General features: G+C 38.3%; 1 non-coding gene across 1 annotated transcript; it reads left to right on the top strand.

Annotated features, from left to right (window-relative positions):
* Window positions 1-8,431: 8,431 nt before the first annotated feature.
* LOC111773326 (U6 spliceosomal RNA) lies at window positions 8,432-8,538 on the top strand. Its single transcript, XR_002807710.2, has one exon. It is a non-coding gene; the product is annotated as a U6 spliceosomal RNA (small nuclear RNA).
* Window positions 8,539-9,409: the final 871 nt, after the last annotated feature.

Raw genomic sequence — 9,409 nt, 5'->3', positions numbered from 1 at the left:
AATCATGTACAGGGTGGCCAGTGTCACAAGTACCAACATAGGATTACGGGACCCAGGTGATGGGCATGGCAAATACTGTTAGCCATTCTATTTTACAAAGAAGAAAATCAACCGCATTAAACATTTTCATTTTTTTTAAATTCTTTTAGTTATTAAAATAATAAATGATTGGGGCTGGCCCTGTGGTGTAGTGATTAAGTTTGTGCACTCTGCTTTGGTGGCCTGGGGTTCACAGATTCGGATCCTGGGTGCAGACATAGCACTGCTCATCAAGCCATGCTGTGGTGGCATCCCACATAAAGTAGAGGAAGATTGGCACAGATGTTAGCTCAGTGACAATCTTCCTCAAGCAAAAAGAGGAAGATTGGCAAAAGATGTTAGCTCAGGGCCAGTCTTCCTCACAAAAACAAACAAATAAATAAATGATATACATATTATAGATAAAGCTAAAGTCTTCTTAGAAGAGTATCTCCATCCTGATCCTAGCCCTACTGCCCCAGAGGTATTCGTTGTTATCCATTAAGCATGCACCCTTCCAGATTATTTCCATGCATTCACATACTTAGGAAAAATATAGTACTGTTCTGTATATGTGTTTAATATAAATTTAATCAGCAGTAAGTGTCTTTAGACCTTCATAAACACAAAGTTTTGCTTATGAGATACCAATGGCAAAAAATGCACAAAGGAAGTTCATTTACTTGCCTCTGTTACTTAACCTGTGTCTAAGTAAGAATGCTAAGAATTAAGCATACTCAGAGTATGCATATATCTTACATGTAATATATAAATATTTATATTAATAAATATAAGTATATATTACATTAACCTTATGTTCCCCAAAGATTGTGACTGATTCCCAACATAGTTCAGGGGAGTGTTGTGAAGATTAGTGAGATAATTCATAAAAAATTTCAGCTGTCTAGAATGCAAAAGCTAAAAATAAAACAGCAAGCTTTAAGTGATCAAAAACACCTCAATGCACAAAAGCCATATATTGTCTTTAGTGGAAAATTAATTATGACTTTATGGGGGCCGGCCCGGTGGCGCAGCGGTTAAGTTCGCACGTTCCGCTTCTCGGCGGCCCGGGGTTCGCTGGTTCGGATCCCGGGTGCGGACATGGCACTGCTTGGCAGCCATGCTGTGGTAGGCGTCCCACGTATAAACTAGAGGAAGATGGGCACGGATGTTAGCTCAGAGCCAGGCTTCCTCAGCAAAAAGAGGAGGACTGGCAGTAGTTAGCTGAGGGCTAATCTTCCTCCAAAAAAAAAAAAATTATGACTTTATAATCAAAAGGCCTGCATAGTCACAAAGTACTTATTCAACACTAGAGAGATAATAAACGGGGATATCGCTCCTTTTTTTCAGTTACCTGCATAAAACTCTAGTTTGCCTGTGTAAATGGGTAACCATTGCATGTAGAATGTTTTATCTTACAATAGGAAAATCACATTCATGCTTAAGCATTTTATTTAGAACCAACTTGAACTTTTTCCAACCAAACACAGAATGTAGTTCTGAAATGTTTGGTGAAAAAGTATCAAGGAATGATAAATTGATGCATTCACAGTTGGAAAGTTGTGGTTGTGGACTTATATTTGCTAATAAATTGCGTTTTAAAATCTGAAAAAGGCTTTTAGAAAGCAATATGTACATTAACAATCATTCCAGGAAATCACCGGCTCAATATTGAAAAGTAATATGAATAAAACATATAGTCAATATAATACTTTATTTATATAGCTCCTACCTTATATGTGAAGCCATTGTCTGTCCTAAACATAACTGGAATAGGCAAGGTACATTTATACCCAGCTAAGAGTTTATTCTTTCCTCACTTACCATCCTAAGAGAGGCTTACTGTAATCAATATTCTCAGTATTCAGTCATTATTTTGTGATATCAAAACTGTGATGTTTTAATGACATCTTAAGTGGGATGATTTTTACTAACGCAGAAACTAGGCTTGGAGGAAATTAATCCCTGAGTTTTCTGTCAGAGAATGTATTAGTCAGGCTTCTCTAGTAAGACAGAATCAATAGAATAAATATATACATATATACTTATAGAAGAGAGAGATGTGGGGCCAGCCCCATGGCCAAGTGAAGTTTGCGCCCTCTGCTTCGGTGGCCCAGGGTTTTGCCGGTTGGAATCCTGGGCGCACACATGGCACCACTCATCAGGCCATGCTGAGGCAGCATCCCACATGCCACAACTGAAAGGACGCACAACTAAAAATACCCAACTATGTACTGGGGGGCTTTGGGGAGAAAAAGGAGAAATAACATCTTTAAAAAAAAAAAAGAGAGAGAGAGAGAGATTTATTTTAAGATATTGATTCAAGTGATTATGGAGGCTGGCAAGTCCAAAATCTGCAGCTCAAATCCAGAGATCATCAGGCTGGATGCACAGGGAAGAGCTGAGGCTGCAGTTCAAGTCCAAGGCTGGCTGCTGCCAGAATTCCCTCTTGTTTTGGGCAAGTCGCTCTTTTGTTCTGTTCAGGCCCTCACTTCATTGGATGAGGCCCAGCCACATTATGGAGGGCAATCTCTTTATTCAAAATCCGCCGATTTAAAAGTTGATCTCATTCAAAAACACCCTCACAGAAACATCCAGAATAATGTCCGACCACATACCTAAGCACCATGGCCCAGCCAAGTAAAATTAACCATTACAGGGAACTCGACCACTGTGGCAGAAAAGGCTCTGGGTCCTCCCAGAAGGAAGGAAGAGCACCCGGTGCTGCTCATCAGAGACCACTGGAATTAATTCGGAGAGCCATGAGAACAAATTAGCTTTTGCTTTCAGCATGATGTCTGCTGGTCCTGAGAGTTCTTCGAAGTATAGCTCCAGCCTCGGGTCTCCTCTTTTAAAATCACTTTTCAGCAGATAATTTATGAAAAAGCTCCTACTTATTATCTCATTTAATCTTGCCATGCACTTTTATTCTTCCCATTGTTCAAGAGAAAATTAGGGCTCAGATAGCAGTTTGCCTGAGGCCACGAGGCCAGTACGTAGCAGAGGTAGTCTCAATTCCAGGTTTCAGACAGACTACAAATTATGCTCTTGCTCCCTAGAGGAACAGCTGTCCTTGCTTCAACTCTGTTTTTATTGCCATGGGGAGTTTTGTTGGAAGTCTGACAGACTGCTAGTTGCCTACCTAATATCCATTCTTACCTTCTTCCTTAGTGCAGAATCACCATCATTTTCAGGCAACAGTGTGCCCAGCTGAAAGAGTACAATTCCCCAGCCATGTGAATAAGTTCTGGTCCAACCACCCCCTTCCCGCTTCCTGGCTGGAATGTGGATCTGATGGTTCAAGCGTGAACAAGGATAGTCTGATCTTTGTGGTCACTAGCACATGGAATGGACTGGAAGAAAATAGAACATAAGCCTATTCAATTTTTTTGATAAACTTTATTTTGAAATAATTTTAGATTTACAGAAAAGTTGCAAAGCTGGTACAAAGAGTTTCTATACCTTGAAAACCTTATGCAAAGCAAAAGAAATCATTTCAAGGGAAGAAAAAGTTTTCAACTCTTAGGGTCCCTGGCTGGGACTGAAAATTAAACCGACAAAAACAGATTAACAGGAGAAAAGCATACAAATTTATTGAATGTAAGTTTTACAAGACATGGGAGCCTTCATAAGGAAATGAAGGCTCAAAGAAACAGACCTGAGTATTATTATGATAGGTTTGATGAAGAGAAGACAGTCATGTAGAAATATGATAGATTAAGGAGTATGAGGCGATTGCAGTAAACTGGGGGAAACTTAGCAAGGCCTGTTTGTTCGGATTCTTTTCAGTGGCCTTTTATCTTAGGAGATAAGGATGCTCCTTTCCTCCAGGTCTAGGGAGGGCACCTCTCACATGAGGCTTTTATGACCTGTTTCAGGGGAGAAGGGTCAGGGAAAAGGAGATCAAGTGAACTTCCTGCTTCTGCTGTTTTCTCAAACTCCTTCAGCTTACTACTCAATATACTAAGGTGCCTTATTTTTGGGGTAACATGTCCTGAACCCTATCACCAGTCACAAAATGCCACATAGTGTATGATTCCATTTATTGAAATATTCAGAATAGGCAAATCCATATAAACAAAAAGCAGATTAGTGGTTGCCACGAGGTGGAGGGGGGGATAGAAAGTGGCTGCTTAGTGAGGACAGGGTTTCTTTTGGGGGTGATGAAAATGTTCTGGAATTAGATAATGGTGATGGTTGTAGAACATTGTGAATGCACTAAAGGCCACCAAATTGTACACTTTTAAATGGCTAACATGGTGAATTTTATCTCATGTGAATTTTACCACAATTTTAAAAAAAGAGTTCCTATACACCTTTCAACCAGCGTCCCCTAACGTTCACATCTTACCTAACTAACAACGGCACATTTGTCAAAACTAAGAAATCAATGTTGGAACAATGCTTGTAACCAGAGATTTCTTCACTGCTGTATATTTCACAGTCTCCCTTTTTCTGAAAAGGTGTTTTGGTTGCAATTACCCTATTTATACCCTCGCCCCCGCCAACTATTATATACTGGGTGTGTTGGAGACAGACTGGACTCGTCTTTTAGTTTCTAAGACCACAAAGGGTCACATCCAGTCATGATAGTGAGGACTGCATCTAGAGATCCTAGAATTTTGCTGGGTATGATAACTGGAGGAGGCCTTGGGGAACGGGTGAGTATAGTCTATGAATGGGGAGAAAGGTGTTGGATCACCAAATGGTCAGACAGTTTTAGAGACTGCTAGCTGTGTACCCACTATCCATGCTCCACTTCCTCCTATTTATAGGACCCTGATTTAATTTGGGCTGGCAATGTGCTCAACTAAAAGTCTTCATTTCCTGTCTTTCCTTGTAGCTAGATCAAAGTTCTGGCCAATGAGATGGAAGCAGACATTCTTAGGTGAGGCTTCCTACAAAGCTCCTTAAAATAGGGGCAAACAGCTCATTCATGCCCTTTCTTCCGCTCCTCCCTTCCTCCTGCTGGAAGGCAGACATGATGGCTGGAATAAGAAAGGAAGCCACACATCAAGGACGGCAGTGCTTGGATCCCTGATGACTTTGTGAAGTCGTTATATCAGCCCTAAACTGGCATGTCTGGACTTTGAAAAAAATTTTAATTGAGATATAATTGATATAATATTGTGTTAAGTTTAAGGTGTACAACATATTGACTTGATATAGTTATATATTGTAATATGATTACCACCATAGCTTTCACTAACGCCTCTACCCCATCACATAATTATCATTTCATTATTGTGGTGAAAACATTTAAGATCTAGTCTCTTAGCAAATTTGAAGTGTGTAATACAGTATTCTTGACTATAATCACTATCGGTGCATTAAATCTTCAGAACTTACTCATCTTCTAGTAAGTTTGGACCCTTTGGACTTCTTTTCTGAGAGAGAATAAACAATATGTTTAAGCCGCTACACTTGAGTCTCTGTTGCCAACAGCTGAGCCTAATCCTAACTGACATAAGGTTGGAGATGGCTTGGAGTTAACTCAAAATTTCCAAGCTCACAGAGGAGATTCAAGTATTGTCAATAATATTGACTCCATATTAAAGAACAGGCTACGAAGGGAGAGACTACAAGATGAGGTGATTTAGTCAAGATTTTATACTTGAGCTCCAAATTAATTCAGTGAGGGCCTCAGAATAGACAGGTCTGACTCTGAAGCCAATTCCCAAACACATTTAATATCCTTTCCATATTTTTTTCTTCCGCCTAAACAAATAATTGTGATGCTTATAGGAGACAGTCGATTTTGCCAAATTTTCTAGCTGAGAATAGATGCGAAAGATTCCTTTTGCTACTGTTCTTGAGATGAACTCAAAACCCGTGGTTTAAATACTTAAATTTTTGTTTCTTATAGTTTGTGATTATATGAGAATGAGCTGCATATATTAAAAATGGAAACCAGTTTTGTTTTTCTTTTTGAATTCTTATCGTTACTTTTGGCTCTTAATAGCTGTGATTCTGTCTTTTCATATTTTACATTCCACAAACCATTTTATCCACAATGATTTTTAAAAAACTATCTTTTCTGAGAAACAAATTTTTATACCCACGGGCATTCTACCTTATGTTTATAGAGATATAAAGGACAAAAACTGCATTAGTGTTGGGGAATTTTGTCATGAAGTGTAAGCAATTGTTTCACGGTCATTGTTCTACTTAGATTTTACTTAAATCTCAACAAATAGCATGTATCTCTTTGGTTGAGGACTGCTTTTCTATAGCATCAAAGAAAACGGATTGAGAAATAACCAAGCAGATGCTGTGAACTATTTGAAACGCAGCTTGAATCATCACAAGTCAGACTGTTTGTGCTGGCAAACTACAATGATTTTAAGAGTAAATATTTAAACTGCTTTTGGGTGGAAGTAAAAAAATAAATAAAAATTAAAACTGGCTTTAAAAATAACTTAGTTTTATCACACAACAAAAGTCCAGAAAGCTCCAAGCTGGCTTTTCTGCAATTTCTCTATCTTTACTCTCATTGTCGCAAGATGGCCTCTTGGGCTCCTAGCTGGCATCACATCTTCACACAGACTCACATTAAAAACAGAAAGGCTGGGGGTGGAGGGTGGGGAGAAACTTTTCTTTCCCAGAAATTCCTGGCAGACTTCCTCTTACACCACTGTCCAGAAGCAGGGTCAAAAGGGAGGCTGAGAATGTAAGTACTTGGTGTTTTCTGCCTCTCCTGTAGGAGACAGTCCTGCCAGCAAGGAAGACAGGGGAGGGGAGATATGACCTTGGGAAGGCAGCCAACAGTGTCTGCCTCAGGGTCTTGTAGCTATTTAAATGTAGCTATGGTCACTGCATGTGTCTTGCCAATTTCTAATGACCACTGAACTAAAATATGGAGTGTGCAATGTCCCATGAAGAGGAGGAAGAAGAGAGAGTGGAAAACACGTGGCTGGTATAGAAAGGCACTGTGCTGAATCAGTAACCTGCAAGCAAAGTTGCACTATCCCTACGCCATAAAGCTATTCAAGTCAGCAGGACAAAACTGCCAGGTTGATCAGCTGAATACTGAACACTAAGAACTGAGCGTTCCCTCAGAAATCCTCCCTGGATCTTTTTCCCCGCTCTATAAAGCCTCACTCATATTGAAAGTGATCTTTCTGTTAGGGTTTCCCCTCTTAACGCTTTGACTGGAAGCTTCATGTTTGTTTGTTCATATTGTCATTCATGAGTTCTCTTGCATGGCCCCAGGATCAGGTCAATAGGTGGATAGGAATTCACAGTTAGAAATCCAGTAGCCAATGGACAGAGCATCGTGTACTCTGCTTATTAAAGATAATATGATCTCTCATTTGCATTTATTAATGAGGACACCTCCTTTACAGAATCCAAAGAATCTTACCATGCCAGATTTTTGCTTCATTCAGTAGAATTCCGTCTTCCCAGCAGCCTTGAAAGAGCTGTTCTCAGTATTTTCCTTAGAACAAAACAGTTAATGCACAGCAAAGTAAGAGGGGGGTTGGCTGGTCATTGTATATTGTAAAGTGTAGACAAACATCTTTTGTTTTGCTGTTGTTTTTAATAAAAACATGATAATAAACATCCTAATCAAATTTAAAAGGTGGGCATTTGAATATTTTTAATTAGAAGGACTAGTGCATAGTGCCACGTTTAGTCAAACTAGCGTTCCTATTTCAGGCTTAAATCATAAATGTGGGCATTATGGCTTTTACAATACGCCATTGATAGAACACCAACTTTAAAGCCAATTAAAGGTTGGCACTCTTCCTACCATTGGCAAAGTAACACTTGTTAACAGTTCCCCTTGTGACATGTTTCAGCATAATCACTGATTTCTGGAAACCTTTTTTAGCACTTACGGATATTTTGAAATCTCTAATGAATTTCTTTTTATAGACATTTTTACGTTTTACTCTAATTTTTTAAAGGTGTTCAGGTAGTTTGATTTTATACACTCAGATGGTGCATGTACCCAGATATTTATATGCAAAGGACAAAATGTTAGAGTATGTGGAACTATACTCTATAAATAACAGTTTGCTCATAATACTCAGATTTTAATGGTTCCATTTCTGAAGTCTAAAGGTACCCAAATTCATTCAGAAAAACTTCATATTAGAATCGGAATATGCAGATACTATTCTGTTTAACAAATTACAAATTCTTATCATTTAAGCATTGATTGAAAAAATAGAATAAGCAAATTCTTTCACAGTTATTTGCTTCAAATAAAACTGTTGTGGAGGCTAGTAAATCATGTTTTCATTTCCTATGGAAATAATTTGATAAGCTTGGCAAAGATGTGACAAACAAACGAGCTAAGAAGAGTCAAGTTATTTTAGTCTTGAGTTGCTAATGCTAAACAGAGAACTAGTTTTTACCAACTAAAGAACAGGTTGATTCATTTTGCTAATGCAAAAATGAACAAGAAATGCTCGCTTCGGCAGCACATATAGTAAAATTGGAATGATACAGAGAAGATTAGCATGGCCCCTGCGCAAGGATGACACGCAAATTCGTGAAGCGTTCCATATTTTTCCATAAAAAAAGACAAAATTAGCCCATTGACAACAACGTGGATGGACCTCGAGGGTATTACGTTAAGCGAAATAAGCCAGTCAGAGAAAGACGAACTCTATATGACTCCACTCATAGGTGGAAGTTAGTATATCGATAAGGAGATCTGATCGGTGGTTACCAGGGAAAAGGGGGGGTGGAGGGAGGGCACAGAGGGGGAGGTGGTGTACCCACAACATGACTAACAAAAATGTACAACTGAAATCTCACAAGGTTGTAATCTATCATAACATTAATAAAAAAAAAAATGAACAAGAACTAGTTCTCACTTAGGTTTTGTATTCTGGCATGCTTCAAGTAGATAATATTAATTCAAGATGACACAATGCATCCTGATACTCAATATTAGAAATAGATAACATTAATACAAGATGATACAATGTATCAAGATATTGACAATGGATTGATTCAGGTAGAAGTAAGTGATCTTTAAAAAAACAGTAACCTTCAGAAGTTGCTTTTATCATTTTTGCTTTCTGTCATCTAGCAACACATAAATTAGCATTAGTGTAAAGGATCAGGGCATCAAAAAAGCCACAGAATTTAACATGTCTTTATCTTTAGCCATCTATTCCTCGACCCACACAGTGTTTATGTCAGGACTAAATATCAACATAAATGTTTAATTGTCCTCTTTTTCTTTGTAGAAAAAAGAATGCTACTGTTGTCATCATTGAGAGTTTAAGTACATATTGTTTAGTTTGATTTAATAAATGGAAAAATTCTTCCAAAGAAATGTACTAGTTGTTTAGGAATATGTTTTTAAACATTTGGAGGAAGAAACAATTGAAAAGTTTGCAAATGATATTGATAAGGTTAAAAAATCAGAAAC

Source organism: Equus caballus, chromosome 4 (assembly GCF_041296265.1).
Source record: "Equus caballus isolate H_3958 breed thoroughbred chromosome 4, TB-T2T, whole genome shotgun sequence".
Taxonomy (NCBI): domain Eukaryota; kingdom Metazoa; phylum Chordata; class Mammalia; order Perissodactyla; family Equidae; genus Equus; species Equus caballus.
Note: the sequence above shows the minus strand (reverse complement) of the source record. Positions and strands in the feature narration are given on the sequence as shown.